This window comes from Alligator mississippiensis, chromosome 11 (genome assembly GCF_030867095.1).
Source record: "Alligator mississippiensis isolate rAllMis1 chromosome 11, rAllMis1, whole genome shotgun sequence".
NCBI classification, from domain to species: Eukaryota; Metazoa; Chordata; order Crocodylia; family Alligatoridae; genus Alligator; species Alligator mississippiensis.
In genome coordinates this window covers 50,861,973-50,878,203 of record NC_081834.1, presented here as the reverse complement: position 1 = coordinate 50,878,203, position 16,231 = coordinate 50,861,973, and the positions used below count along the sequence as shown (strand labels likewise).

At 46.5% G+C, this 16,231-nt stretch overlaps 1 protein-coding gene across 1 annotated transcript in view; it reads right to left on the bottom strand.

The window, feature by feature from the left end:
• Positions 1-5,993, bottom strand: part of LOC102561363 (butyrophilin subfamily 1 member A1-like) — a 44,275-nt gene extending 38,282 nt beyond the window's left edge. The window contains exon 1 of the mRNA XM_059715056.1: positions 5,729-5,993. The gene's annotated coding sequence lies outside the window, so the exon portion shown is untranslated. The remainder of the gene's footprint in view (positions 1-5,728) is intronic.
• Positions 5,994-16,231: the final 10,238 nt, after the last annotated feature.

Sequence of the window (16,231 nt, the reverse complement as noted above, 5' to 3'; positions counted from 1 at the left end):
AGATGAAGAAGGCACCGGGAAATGTGAGGCCCCTGCAAGATACGCTGGGCAATCTGGTGGTTGCGCCAGAGGAGAAAGCAGACCCCTTTAACAAATTCTTCACCTCCATTTTCTTGTGCAGGGACTGGGACTCCCCCACCGTGATTCAAGATGGACTCCAGACCTAAGTTTGAGGAGGACCGGGTTAGAGTGCTTCTGGAGGGGCTAGACGTGTTCAAATCAGCAGGTCCAGATGCTCTCCATCCCAGGGTGTTGAGGGAGCTAGCAAGGGTTATTGCAGGGCCTTTGGCACGGCTTTACGAGTGCTCGTGGTGCTTGGGCCAGGTGCCAGATGATTGGAAGATAGCCAATGTGGTCCCCATCTTTAAGAAAGGGAAGAGGGAGGACCCGAGCAACTATAGGCCCATCAATCTTACCTCAATCCTGGGGAAACTCTTTGAGAAGATCATCAAGGAGCACATCTGTGATGGGCCAGCATCGGGGAGGATGCTCAAGGGCAACCAGCACGGTTTCATTAGAGGCAGGTCATGTCAGACCAACCTGATTGCTTTTTAATATCAGGTCACAAAAGCATTGGATGCAGGTGGTGCTGTGGATGTAGTCTTTCTGGACTTCAGCAAGGCCTTTGACACTGTCTCCCATCCCATCCTCATTAAAAAACTAGGCGACTGTGGCATTGATGCCTACACGGTCAGATGGATTGCTAATTGGCTGAAGGGTCGTACTCAGAGGGTGGTGGTGGACGGGTCATATTCGACCAGGGGGAAGTGGGCAGCGGAGTCCTCCAGGGCTCGGTCCTTGGGCCCGCACTGTTCAATTTCTTTATCAGCGATTTGGACAACAGGGTGAGAAGCAACCTGTTCAAACTTGCTGATGATACCAAAATTTGGGGTGAGGTGGGCACGCTAGTGGGGAGGGAAAGACTACAGAAAGACCTGGATAGGTTGCAAGGGTGGGCTAACAAAAATAGGATGCGTTTCAATACGGACAAGTGCAGGGTGCTGCACTTGGGCAGTAGTAACCGGCAGCACACTTATTAGATGGGAAACTCCCTTCTTGAGAGCACGGAGGCAGAAAGGGATCTTGGAGTCATTATTGACTCCAAGATGAACATGGGCCAACAATGCGAGGTCATGGTCAGCAGGGCTCACCGGACCCTATCGTGCATCCACACGTGCATCTCAAGCAGGTCCAAGGAGGTGATCCTCCCCCTCTACGCAACAGTGGTCAGGCCACAGCTGGAGTACTGTGTCCAGGTCTGGGCACCCCACTTCAAGAGGGATGCGGACAACATTGAGAGGGTCCAGAGCAGGGCCACCCGCATGATGCGGGGACAGCAGGGCAGACCCTACAATAAGAGGCTACAGGACCTGAACCTGTTCAGCCTTCACAAGAGAAGACTTAGGGGGGACCTGGTGACCGTCTATCAACTCACTAGGGGGGACCAGAAGGGTTTGAGGGAGACCTTGTTTGCCTTAGCACCCCCCCGGATAACAAGAAATAATGGCCACAAATTGTTGGAGAGTATGTTTAGATTAGACATCAGGAGGTGCTACTTCACTGTCAGGGCGGCTAGGATCTGGAACCAACTTCCAAGGGAAGTGGTGCTGGCTCCTACCTTGGGGGTCTTTAAGAAGAGACTTGATGCCTACCTGGCTGGGGTCATTTGAGCCCAGTTTTCCTCCTGCCCAGGCAGGGGGTCAGACTTGAAGATCTACAAGGTCCCTTCCGACCCGACTTCTATGATTCTATGAATCTCTGCTCCTCACCCCTCTAACTTCTGTCTCATTTCTCCCTGTCCTGCTTCTGGCTCACTGACACCTCCAGCACCTGTCCTGAGCTCATCTCTGCCTCCAAACCCCCTGTTTCTTTGCCACTGGCTTATCCCCACTGCCTTTTCCTTTTCCACTGAGCAACCATGTTTCTGCCTCAGTTTCTTTCCTGGCTGCCTCTTCCTTGCCACCACTTATCTGCCCCTCCCCCAATATCTTAGCTGTCTGTCTCAGTTTCTAGCCCCAGTCTACCCTAAGTAAACGCAAGCCTCGATTCCTCAGCCAGCTTCTCTGTAGTCCACTGGTTCTAATCCCAGTTGTGGCAACTTTCACTCCCTACACTTTAACTCTTTCTCTCTCGCCTTAACCTCCCCCCAAGTATCCCAGGTACCCGAAGCACACACATATACACTGTACTATCCAAGTTGGGAGCTTACCTATGTGTAGGTGGATTGTATGTGTGTGAACTGGTGAGTATATATATATATATATATATATATGTCATTGTGTGCATGATATACTAATTAGTGATCTGTGTCTAACTTTTGGGGTGTATGGTGTATGTGCTTGAATTGGTGATAGGTATGCATCTGCCTAGGCTGGTTTGGCTGTGTATGTGCCTGAGTTGGTAGTGTGTGTGTGTATGCACCTAATTGATTTGTGTGTTTGTATATGTGCAATTGTGTCACACCCTCCTGTCTAACAGCACAATATTGAGATCCTGAGAGTTGGCCTGACCCCACAGGGCAACAAGAGGAGCAACAGAGACCCCCTGACTTAGTTGTGGAGACCCCCTAGCAGTGTGGAGTGGTGGAGACCCCCAGTGGAACAACAGACACCCCCTAGCACCATGGAGGAGTGGCAAAGACCCCCAGCAGCATGGAAGAATGTGAGAGACCCCCAGTAGCATGGAAGAACGGAGACCCATAGCAGAACAATGGAGATCCCCTGATGAAGCAATAGACACATCCTGGCACTACGGACGAGAGGCAGAGACCCCCAGTGGAGCAACAAAAACCCCTGGAGGTGGCATCCACAGCAGCACTTCCTAGCATCACACCCTAGCAAGGCTCTTCAGCATCAAGTCATAGTAACTCCTGTGTGGCCCTCACTAGCCATCCTTGCTACTTTGGCTGTCATAGGTGGTAGAAGCCCAGGAGAAGGACAGAAACCCTTTCAGAGAAGAGGACATGTACCAATGGCATGAAGTTGCAGCAAAGTAAATTTAGATTGGATATGAAAAAGACCCTTCTTCACTGTGAGGATAGTGAGATATTGGAATAGATACCCAGAGAAGTTTTGGACTCTCCATCACTGGAGATGTCAAGAAGAGGTTGGTCAGAGATGATGCCTACATGTGTCAGGGTGTTTTTAAGCCTTCTTCAAAGGCAAGTGAGTGCTGCTACAGCTAAGGCTGGGGACTTGAACTGGGGTGTGCTGATTTTCCTCCTAGGAGCAAAACCAGAAGGTCCTGGCTGGATGGCCTTGCCCTTTGCTCAGGTTCTGACTGATCACCATAATTGGGTTTCAGGAAGGAATTTTACCCAATGGTAAGACTGGCATATGGACTGTGGGAGTTTTGCCTTCCTTTTTAGTGGAAGTGTGGCCCTCTACCCAGAAACCTCTGGAGCATATACTGATAACCTTTCATAAAAGCAGGACTGTGACTGCTGTAGTTTCCCTGGCTTACTTGCGGTACGTTCAGGTGTTAGGTCTATGTTTTATTGTTAGATGGGATGGTTTGGATAGGGACGAACCTGCCTGATTCAAGGGGTTGAACTAGGTGACCTCTGGGGGTCCCTTCCAGTCCTACTTCTCTATGATTCTATACGTTTATGAGCCCCTGGCAGTGGGGAACAACAGAGACTCTGGGGTGGTCCTCCCTACCCAGAACTTACTACTAAGCTGGTGCCAGTGGGAGAGTCCCTGGATGGCAGCCCTGGGTGAGACTCCCTTCTCAAGTGACTGGGTGAAAGAGGTTGCTCCCTGGGTTGGTTTGCCACTGACTGTGACTGTGGTCAGTTCTGAGCTACAGATACAGGTTAATAGTTAAGTTTCTGCTTCAGGGGTAGCATTGTTGCCCTTTTCCCCTGTAATAAACTAATTTTATTTTATCATTTGCTAGTGAGTGAGCAAGTTTCCTTCAATTAAAATGCCCAGTTCTAAGTTACCTTACCTAGTTTCTGAGTGATGGCTTGAGGTAAATTTGAAAAGCTGGTGAAAAATTTCTCTATTTGAATGCAGTCACTCTTCCTGCTCTTCAGTGCCTGGCAGAATAGCAACTTACAGGTCTTACAAATTGGATGCCAACTGGCAGGCTCACACTCAAAAACCAACCCTTGGGTCAAGCACGGACCTGCCTAGATTTCGTCAAGAGGTCCCCTTGGTGGTGGGGATGTGTTTTGGGATGATTCCAAAAGGGATTTGCCCCACGATCCCAGCCTAAAAGCAGCTCCTTATTGGAGGTAATGTAAATAGCACATGGGGCTGGGGACTCAGTTGGCAGCCTGGCACGCACAAACTTCACTGTAGGCCTAACTGCTCAGCCATCTCTGGGAGAGTCCCCCAGTGGCAGAGAGGCACGCTGTGGGGTGTCCCAGAAAGGATTTACAGCTGTAATCCCAGGCCAAAAGCCAGTTCCTTATTCGAGCTCATTTACTTAGTATAGTGGGAATGGAGGGGCTGTAAATTAGCTGCCTGGCACAGCCAAACTGCACTTTGGGCCTGGTAAAATTGGTCAGGGATCTCTGGAGGAGTTTCCTGGTGCCACAGAGTCATAGTGTTGGGTGTCCCAAAAATTATTTCAATCTGTAATCCCAGCCCAACAGCCACTTCTTTATTCAAACCCATATACTTTGCACAGTGGCTGTGGGGGGCTCTCAGTTGGCATGCTTTGGGCTGGGCAAGACTCTCATCAGGGATGTCTGGGACAGTCCCCTGGTGGCACAGAGGCATTGCATGGGATAGCCTAGAAAGGATTTACAGCAGTAATCCCAGCCCAAAATTCAATTCCTTATTTGAGATATTATTTATAAAAAAACCCTAATTATAAAGTGATCGGATTACTCAAGGAATAAAGTATGCATAAAAGATGCATAATTTAGAAAGTCTTCAGATTCTAAAGACTTTACACCTATTCCCTTTATCAATCAATTAACCACCTGGCTGACAAAGAATAAAGGCTATTCTGTAAGAAAGGCAAGGGTTTTATGCAATACCTTTTATTGGACTGATTGTACAGTTGGAAGAAATGTTGGATAAGCTTTTCAGCACTAAGCGCTTTTCTTCAAGACTGAGAAAGAAGCAAGACACCGTCTTAGCCAAATAACACAAAAAACAGTTTGTGTTTAAGTCCCTAGAACTGAACAGGGATCTGTATATATTGCTTAATCGTCTTCCATTCATTCTTACAAGAGGTTTAGGAGTGGAGAGAAATATGCCAAAAATTAAAAAATATACATATGTTTTGATTCCATATGTGATGATCCTAAGAATTCTTTTGTAAAAAAAATCCAAAAAAAGACAAGTGAATTTAAATCCAGCTTGTTTAAAATATGTTATGAAAAATAATTCCTTTTTATTTTTATTTTACCAAAGTCTGAGATTTTATAATACCTCCTAGTACTGTTAGTTACCCTCCCACAGCTCCCTGGCCACTTCTTTCCCAGCACACTCCAGTGATTTCACAAGGTGCAGTTTTCTTTTTCAACTGTTTTTACAAAAAGTTTTTCCTTTTGATACTTTCAAAAGAAAACAACACAACACTGACTGCAGCAACTGGATGTGGAGCAGGAAGTCATCATTACCAACCCATCTCACTTCGATGTTGGTGAGAGTACGATCATGTCCAGTGGTTTAAAACACACCAGAGCACCAAAAGAAACCAGTCAATAACAGCATTTCCATGAAAATGATCAGAAGCATATTTTGAATTCAATTAATTGAAGTTCACCCACCTGGTAGAAATGTCTGAGAAACATTTCAATCCTTAGCACACATCAGGCCCTTCAAATGGCTTCTGCTGTTTTTGTCATGGTATCTTATTTTTGAAAAAAAAACTCTATTTTAGTTGATTCTGGCTGCAAAGCAGCTGATCGCAGCCTTTCCAGCTCAATTTCAAAGGACTACTCTTTTTGTTTCCCTCAAACTGATGAACATCCTTTTATCTCGCAGCATTTGCCAGGCTGCAAAATGAAAGTAGTGGGGCAGAAAACCTGCAGCAGTTTCAAATCTCACGGTGTGAGCCTTCTTAAAGAAACAGCCACCTTTTCTTGTCTACAACTGTAGTGAATCCCCAGGACACTAGACATTGTGTTTAATGTGTTGTAATGATTAGAATATAAGCTTGCAAGGGAGTCGGGGCATCGTGAACTTACTTTGATGGGGGGAGCGTGTACATGTCTTTCAGGCACTATTGAAGTTGGAAGCGGCAGACCTGCTGCCTGCGGTCTGTGCACGGGCAGCTCGTGTGCACCGCGTGCAGCACATCAGGGCATACGCAGCACAGCTGGAACTGAAGCAAAGCGGCTGATCAGCATGCATCTAGAAACTGTTTACCATGGAAAAACTTGGGATTTGGGGTTTTACAGGAAATCCTTACAGTCGCCAGCAAACCTCTGTCCATTGCCCAAATCTACTGAAAATAAAATGCTGGCTCCAACTCCGAGCCAGCGGGGCTCAGGGCCGGCGAGAAGGGCATGCAGCCTGGGCCATGCAGCCAATTGCTGTCTGCCCTCTCGGCGGCACATGTGCAGTTGCCCAAAAGCATTATGGACAGACAGACATGCAGACAGACAGACTAGGCCTTTTATTACATTTGAATTGTACTGGAAGATGAAAATTAATGTCAGAAAATTATTGTATTTGCTTAAAAACTGTCACACACAAAAATATGCAAATTAAGTAAGTCTTCTTCTTTCTTACTTTATAGTGCTTATTTGTCAGCCAGTGAGGGAGGGAGAACCGGTTCATCGAAGTCAAAGAATTTCTTTATTTTGAGGCAAGCAATCATAAGAAAATACTGTCAGCAAACCCTAAAGTCAGTGAAGACTCCCAGAGGGTGATTTGGGTTTTGCATGTTGCAGTTTGCTGCCTCAAAAATAATCATAGATTTTGAACACTTTCATTATTAATGGTGGTACATTGTGCAACGAGTGAAATTATTGTACAAAGATGATTATTATTTTACAACAGCCAACATTGCTGCAGGCCACTGTCCCCAGCAGAGCTTGTTTCTTCATCAAGCCGTTTCCCACCTCCCCCAGCTGGAGCAGGGCAGGGGCTACCTGTGCTAGGGTGACATGCAGGCAGTGACTCTTTAACCTGACCCCACGGGGAACCATTTCTAACAGTTGCTGAGAAGGAATTTTCAGTCTTCACAACATGTCACAACGATGAAGGAGGCTGAAGACACCGAAAATCTTCTCAAGGTAATTTTGTCCCTGTTTTTGCAATGTATTGAAAACTGAAATAGTTTGGCCACCACTAATTTGCAACTCACTAAAATGGAAAGAAACCTGTAATATCCATGGGAGCCCAGAAACGCTTCATATATTTTACCTTTTATTTTCATTTGACCAGAAAGAAGTCACAAACTAATCAGAAATAATTCAAGGAGAAATTTCAACTAAAACTAGCAGTACTGTCCCTCCTGTTGAAAACACTGGTTCAGACGATTGACTTTTAACTCTAGAGGCCCATAGTGTAAAGCTGCTCACCTCAGAACTTGAATGACCCTGGGCCTGCCATTACCCATTACTATTACTGCTGCAGGGGTCATTGTATTCACTTAGAAGAACACATGAATGACTCTTGGAAGACACAAATGTAGCTTCTTTTCAAAATGTTATTTGGTCATGGCAGCACATCACCCAGTACTGTCCACAATCTCACAAGTGTGATGCTGAATTTCTTCCAGTGAAGGAAATCTGTCTGGTCAGCACCTCCGAACCACATACACTCAGAAAATTAAATTTCTAAATGAAAAGAACGGGAACTGAACAGGAGATGCCTTTATATTTATCAAAGGTTGTTTATTACCATAAATGTGAGGGCAGCCAATCACAGGGGAGGGTTGTTGAGCAACCAGAGAGGGGAAAAGAACAAAATTTGCACTTCTCCTCATTCGGGACTCTGAATGGATGAACTGCAATGAAAGAGCCTCCTGGTTCAGCAGCATCCGACAGTCCCTCCATTCCCTTGCTTTATCCCTGCGTCACACAGGATCATAAAGAAGGTTAGAGACCGGTCTTTCCACCTGAGTCGTTTCCTGCTCCCTGTGGTCTGAAAGTGCAGCACCCGACCCTGCTCCTCCAGGGGCACAGCCCGCAGGACTGAAAGTCTCCAGGAAAGGAGAAGTCCTCCAGGGTCACAGAGATGAACAAGACCGAACTAAGATATTTCTCTCTGGTGTAGTGCAGGCTACATAGGTGGTGCAGTGGGAGTGTGAGCTGCACTGTCGTATCCTGCACCCAGAGCCAGGACTGCACTGTGTCCCCAATGGGCAAGGGCAGCGGGAAGGTGAAGATTGGGGCCTCGGTGTCAACATCCAAAAACCAAACCTGCCTCCCTGCACAGTCCAGATACACCCGGACACTGCTGGGCATCACAGGCAGGCACAAGAGCCTGCGATCAGAGCCTGTGAGAGCCTGGAACACATCCCCCCAGCGCTGCACACCCCAGACCCCCTCCTCGGGGCCAAAGCAGATCCGTACCTTCCACCTCACAGACTCTCTGGCGACCCCCACGGCCCAGTATCCCCCCCCCCCCACCTTCGCCTCCCACCAGTGTCTCCTAGAGGTGAATCGCTCACGGCCCAGCACACACCACACAGAGTCAAATCTCTGAGAAATGTCAGGCAGCTGCTCCTGTATCTCTGTCCACTTCACACTTTTCTAATCCTCAGACAGGATGAGCTGTGTCTGGGTCCAGAGTAATATTCAGTGCAGGGAAAGGAGAGAATCAGAGCATCAGGGCAGAGCAAAGCCTGGGGCAGGGTTTGATCATGTCAGTGACAGCATCGGCCCAGCCAGAGGGTGAATCAGGCAGTCTTCTTCCCCCAGCATTTACCCAGCTCTGAATGGGAAGGAGCTCTGAGGCCTCAGCAAAGGGCAGGGCAGATTCACCTCCCACAGGCACAGATGAGTCAGGGACAGAGAAACAGCCTGCTTGGTCAGGGCTGGGACTCAGGATCATTCCCCCTCTGCACCCACCTGTCCTCAGGGAGGGGACTACAGATGCTGGTGTCAGAGGGGAGTCCAGGCAGAGGGTATGACAGGGAGAACAGGGACACAGCTTCTTCTGCCCTTGGGAACAGCCTAATTATGTGATAGGTGTGAATAAGCAATGTATATTAAAATCTGGTGTTTTTAATGGTCAAGACAAAGAGGCCCAATGAAACCACCAGGGTCACAGTCAGGGCCACCATTCAGGCATTCACCTGAGGGACAAAAGGGTCTGAAAAACAGGGTACCTAGGATTGGTTTGAGAAGAAAAGTAAGAGCAGAAGTCCCACAACACTCTTCACAAGGTGTAGCATTTATGTTAAAAATGACCTCAGCAGTGTAGTCATGGGATTTTTGGCAAAAGTACAGGAGAGGTTTGATTCAGTGCTTCTCTGGGACTATACATGCAGGGATAAGATGTCTTGCTCTGTAATAGCATTCCGTTATGTAATTGAATGGACTTACACCTTCAAAGAATTTCTCTCCAAGTTTATAGAAGTTCAAGTTTATAGAAATAGAAGAACCAGAAGCAGCAATTTAAGAGAATTTTTGGAAAATCCAGTGTTGTGAATAAAAAGGTCAGAATCAATTAGAAGTATCTGAACTGATTTGGCAAAGATTCAGAGAAAGATTCGGAGATTTGGGCAGTCCTTGCTTGCTGCCTCAGGGAGGTGGACCTGGTCTCTGTGCTGGTAAGTAGGGAGTGGGGGGGCCGAAGGAGTGGGGAGGGGACCATGAGGGGACCTCCACCAGGCCCCATCCTCTGCCTTCTCCCCCAGCCCCTCTAAACACCCCCCAATTCCTGCCCGCTTTCCCAGCCCCATCAATGGCTGCCTCACCTGGTGCCAGTGTCCTGTCTCTTCGAAAAAACAAAAGCCCTACACTCACCGGCTGCTACAGCAGCCATTGGGGCCTCTGAGGGCTCATGGCAGGTCCCTCCCCTTCAGTGTGGGGCAGTGAGGGGCAGTGGGGGGCAGCGTGGATCGCCCCCTCCCCCCCATCTGGTAGGAACCAGTGAGCACAGTTTGATGGGGTGGGACAGCAGGCAAGGGATGGGGCTGGTTTGATTCGGAGATTCGGCCTGTTTGGCGGCAGCCAAATCTGAGAATTAGATTCGACCGAATTGATTTGGGACAGTGATTCAAATCACTAAATCGAATCGCTGTCCCCTGAATCAGCCAAATCTGAATTCGAAGCAAATACTAGCCGCTTTGCACAGGCCTAGTAGATACCTTATAATTTTGAATGGATGTCTATATTGTTAGTATGGACTAGCCATACTGTGAAGATGCCTATTGGACCAGGTCCCTCTGGAGACTGAGATGGACTTTAGGTTGTTCTCCAGCTCTAATATCAATCACAATGAATCTTAGTTATGAGTTAGATTTCTAGGTGATCACATTTCAATTCTGACCAGGCTTGAAAGCCTTACAGTGCCTGGATACCCTGTAGTCCAAAAATGGAGGTACCTAATGCATTTTTTTCTGCTACAGCATGGCAGGGTGGCAGTGGTGCTGGGAAGGAGGCATAGCCCCCAGAATTCACCTTACCCCCCCAAGAGACACCCCCCACACACACTCAGCGTGCTGCCACACACACATAGAGGTGCTTTGCGGGGCTCCTGGCCTGAGCTAGCTCAGCCTGGCCCTGTGCCCAGCCATGGGGATGCAGCCCAGCAGCAGCTCTGTGCTGGGCAGTGCAACTGCAATTGGGAGCTGTGGGTAGATGTGGGGGTCATGGGTAGGTCAGTATCATGGAGAAGTGGGGAGGTCCTGGGAGTGGAAGTGATGTGGCTGGGGCATATGTGTGTGTATCTCTGTGTGCGTGTGTATGTGTGTCTGAACCTGAGTGCATGTGTGTGCATGCCTCTGTGTTTGCAGAGCATCTGTGTGTGTGCAGTGCATCTGTGTGTCTCTGTCTGCATCTGTGTGAATGCACCCATGTCTGTGTGCACATCTGTGCATCTGTGTCTGTTTCTGGGTGTGCGCACTTCTGTGCATCTGTGTGAGTCTACATGCATGTGTGCAGGTGGGTGTGCACACATCTGTGTGTGTGTGTGGGGTGTGTGTGTGTGTGTGTCTGGCAGGTAGAGTGTAGTTGTCTCTGTGTGTCCATGTGCAGAGAATGAGTAAAGTGTGTGCCTATCTGCGTGTGTGCATGCGTGTGTGGCAGTGTGTGTGCCTGTGTGCATGCATGCATGCGTGCATGTGTCTGTGTTCATGGCAGGGAAAGTGTGTTTGTGTCTGTGTGTCGATGTGCAGAGAGTGTGTAAATAGAGTGCGTGCCCATCTGCATGTGTGTCTACATGTGTCTGTGTGTTCATGTGCAGATAGTGAGTGAAAGTAGATTTCATGCCTGTCTGTGTGCACACCTGTGTGTGTGTGTGTGTGTGTGTGTGTGTGTGTGTGTGTGTTTGGCCATAGCAGAGAAGAGCGGGGTAGGTAGCAGGGAGAACAGGCTTCATGTGCCCCCAAAGCCCCACCCCAACAGGGTCCAGACAGCCTCTCCCACCAGCAAAAGGAGGGGAAGGGGCCCCTCCCCCACTCCACTGTAGCTCAGGGCACCAATGCACAATAATCTGCCCCTGGAGGGTGAGACGGGACGGATCTGGACCCAGAGCCCGTCATTCTTGAAGGGCAATTTGCTAGTATTTTTCAAATAAAAATAGACACTAATAAAATACAGAGTTAAGGTTAAATTTCAATCACATTCAAAATTCTGAATAATATAGTAGTTAAATGATTTGCGATGGATGAGCTGTGAATTGGAAAAGCAACTGTCTTTTTTTGGTGGAGTGTGGGAGAAGGGAGACATATTTGCTGTCTTTACTGTGTTTTCTTTTACTGTATGGCTGTGAGTTCACTGTGAGATTCAAATAAAAACTGACCTGATATAGAAATAGTTGATTCCTTCCCTTGGCTAAGGTACCTGTCTCTTATCCAACAGGACAAGTTTGAGTTTGTATATTCTTGTATAACGATAGCAGCTTCTGTTTCAAACAGGTCATTATCTTTTGAGTTTTTGTTTCATCAGAAAGTGATGGTAAATGCTGCCCACTGGGATCTCTCCATACCACCTTGGGCTCTGGGAACCAGCCAGATAATCTGCAAATGATGCAGATACCCCGCTCCTGGTAATCCTCCACAAAGATGAGAGGAACAGAACCTAAGACTAAAGGAAAAATAGGTGAATTTGGCTTACTTGGAAATGTACACAATCTTTCAGTTGTGTAAAACTTAGGGCATAGATTCAGAGTCTGTACAAAATTACAGAACTAGCGGCTAAAATTGATTTCCACATCATGTCCCTAAGTGGCACTTTTGTAGCACTTTAACTGCATTTTTTGGTCCTTTCCTCTCTCAACAGAATGGAATCACCTTGCTAGAAGTAAAACCAAGGAGCCTTTTAACCTAGTGAGTATATGTGATTATATGTGCTTGTTTGATATAAAAAAAATAGAAGAACATAATTATAAGTGTTAGGATAACAGTATGTGGATTTTTGGGGAGCATTGAATCTACAGCTGGATCAAGGCTTTAACCTGTGGCCTAGCAAAAGATGCTGACCACAAGACAGAGTGATAGTTAAGCCAGCCATTTGCTTCTGCTAAGTAACCATCGTAAGTGTCAACCATTTTTATGAGGAAAAAGCAGCAAGTGAATCTATGTGACTGTGTGTGCTGTGAATGAGGTGGTGTTTTAGGAAGGTGAAAGATGGTACAACATGAGGCAGAAAAACAGGCTGGAACGTGAAAAACAACACCTGATTGGTATCAGAATCTGAGATGAACATATGCAAAAAGGTGAATGGTGATTGGTGAAGAAGCCTCCAGAAGCTTCCAGGTTTTGGTCTAAGTCTGCCCATTGACCAATGAGGACCCATGAGCAATTGAACTGTCGTCTCCCTAGTCATTGGGCACTGCATGGAGTCGGGGTCTAACAATAAGTAGGTTTTTCAGTTAGGTTTTTGGATTTCAATAAGGTAAAACTTGATTAACCAAAGGTACTTGTTGGTCACTTTCTTTGGACAGATGAATTCGGGTGCTTGAATGTAAATAAGGTTTAAAGGATTTCCAGGCTAAAGTGCTAAGACTGTTAGGGATCTCTATGTAAAGTAACAGAGAGAATCGGTAGGAAGCGGCTGCAGATGTAAATGAATGAGAACCTTTCCAGAAGGACACGAGGAATAAACAGACTCTACAAGGATTTAAAAAAAAAAGGATTGATAAGCAAAGTAGGCTACTTCTTTAAAAAGTGATAAGGTGGGAAGTGTAAAAATTGAGGTGAATTACACGTAGGGAAAGACATGAAAATTAATGGCAAAGTATTCTCCATATATATAAATTAGAAGAGGACAGGGAAAAAGAGAGGACTGTGATGCAATGAACATAGAAAAGGGCCTACTTCATGGCTTCATCATGACCTTTCCACAAGTGTTAGGAGTTTGCTGATGAAAGTTTCTAATGACAAGTTGTTGTAACTGACAAGAATCAGGGCATTTTACAGAAAAAGAGGTGGAAGTGGAGGACTGAAGTAATAGCAATGGCATAACATTAATTTGCACAAAATATAACGATCATGTCAGTGGTGCACAGGGGTGCAAGTTCACCCCATGAGAGTGCTGGTGCACCCCCTGACAGATAGCGTTCCCTGCCTATACTATGAGCAGTGGGGGCAGGCAAGAGTGCTGGTGCCCCTCCCCGAGACCACCGGCCAGGGAGTAGAGGCACAAGGAGAAGTGAGCCCCACGGTCGGCACAATTGGCCGCGGGGGGATTCCCACCATCAGTCACTGACTGGCCGCAAGTATCCTACCCCCCCAACTCAGCATGCACCAGTTGCCCATGGGTCATGTTGCTGGAGATTCATTTTAAAACATCTGGTATACACTGACAGTGAAGAACATGGAAATGCTTGATAAGGAAGAGGACCTGAGTGTATTCCATAACACAGGAGGAGAATGTCTACCCAGAGCGATGCACATGTGAAAAAGGCAAACAGAATTCTAGGATGTATCTGTCAAGGTATTTGCAGGAAAGAAAGAAAAGCATTAATGCCATTACACCGGTCCTTGGGTGCGCTCATGCAGAATACTGTGTATAATGCAGGTCACTCATGTTGGAGAAGGTTGGATTGAAACGGGCAGGGGCACAGAGAAGGGCTGCTAGAATTTTCAGGGAAAGAAAAGCATATTTTATGAGAAGAGATTAAAAGACTTCGACTTTAGTTCAGCAAAATGAGAGCTGAAAACGGAATATGACTATGACTAATAAATACAAGAAGAGGCAAAATTAGAGAGGGAGAAGAGCAACTTGACCTAAAAGCAACATTGTCCCCAAAACAAATGGGTGTAGGCTGACCATGGGTTAATATAGATTGGAAATTAGGAGAGGCCTCAGAACAGTTAGAGAACATAACGTGGAAGAGCCTCCCACTTTGAGTAATTAGTGCAAAAATCTTATGTTCACATAAGCCAGAACTGAGAACCAGGTATCAGTTGAAATGTGGGCGTTCAGGTGAAGGGTTAAGGCAGTATGGTGGTCAGGGAGGAAGGTAGGTCAGAGACAGGAGGTCCAAACAGAATGAAGACAGGGAGTGTAGTGAGCCTGGGCTCAGGCAGGAGGAAAGGAGGAGGCGGCAGGAGCAGAACTGCAGCAAGGCTGGAAGGAGGCAGAAGCAGGGCTGAAGTCAGGCAGGAGAAGGGCTGGAGCAAAGCAGAGGCCCAAGGGGAACATACACACACGTCGTCATCTGGGACAAGTCGCAAGGGAAGTAGGAAGGGTTTCATTGCCCTCTTATCAGGGGGTCAGGGTGCCTATAGGTTCCTACATGTCACCTGACTCCCCATTAATATCCCCATTGGAGGAACTAGGTTGGATTCCGGCAAGTGTCTGACCAGCTGCGCGGTGGCAATGAGCAGCCTCTGCCGGCTGGCCTGGATGCCCTGGGGCGAAAATGTCCAAAGGCAGTATTGGCAGGTTTTACCCAGCGTTGAAGCTGTGTACCTTTAGGCAGTTAGGGGAGGGGAAGTCATACGTGGAGTCACAGCCTAGATATAAGCAATGACTCTGTGTACAGGAGTCAGTGCAGAAAGGGCCAAATACCCAAACTCATCTGGCAAAAGTAAGAACCCACTCATTTTTCCTTGTAGCAATATCTTGCCACAGCTGGACCTATCCAAACAACCACTAGTGTGCAAATCAGCATTTAATCTTTGCAGTAGCACTTTAATCACAGAGCCCAGAAAAGTCTGGCACAACTGAAAAAAACATGTTTATGAAGAAATCCTTTCTTTTCTAGGTTAAGGAACCCTTCTTTGTCCATAAGGAACTTTTTTGAGGAAAGGCAGTATACATTAAAATGTATGTATTAAAAAGTTTAACATTTAAATTATGATTTATGAACTGAGCGTAATTGTTTGCTAAAATATAGCCACACCTCATTATAATCAAGCAATTCACAGGCACACTCTCAAAGTTATTATATTATGAAATTAAAAAAATTAAAAGATGCAAAGATAGTATCCAAACAAGCAACCGACCTGCTATGTTCAGAAGCAATGCAGTTTCAGCATTAGCAGTCTCATTCTGAACAAAACAGTGGTATTGCCCTTCATCAGCTTGTTTGATATTGAAAATCTTCAAAGAAATGTTTCCATTCATGATGTCACCGTTCAGCAGCTCTGTCCTTCCCCTATATTCTGGTATCTGTTGTCCTTTCTGATCTCCCCCATCAGGGTACAGATGCACAAAAGTGTCAAAGTTGTTTCGGAACCACCTCACTTCCATGTTCTCCGCGCTCACTCTGGGGGACAGGTGGCAGGGTAACACGATGTCCTGTCCCACAATAGCAGTGATTGGTTGAGCAGATCCAATTACAGTGAACTGGGCTGTGACATGTGCCAAAACAGAACTATAAGAAGCTCAGAGAGACAATAGGAATTTCCAAAATAATCACCACGATACAGATACCCACGTTAAAAAACTGCAGCTTAAACAGGATAAAAAAGAAAAAGCAGTTGAAAGCACAATCTTGAAATAGTGTCAAGCAACCTTAGAAATACATGTACCTGACAACTCTACCCATAAGTTATATAACACGTTGTACCTGTAAGTGGGTGGGATGTCCTAAGTATATGCAAAACACCATGTTAACACTTTTCATAGGACATTTTCTGAACCATTCAGCATACAACATGTGTCCTGACATTTCATTCCAGTTTGTGATAACAATGAATG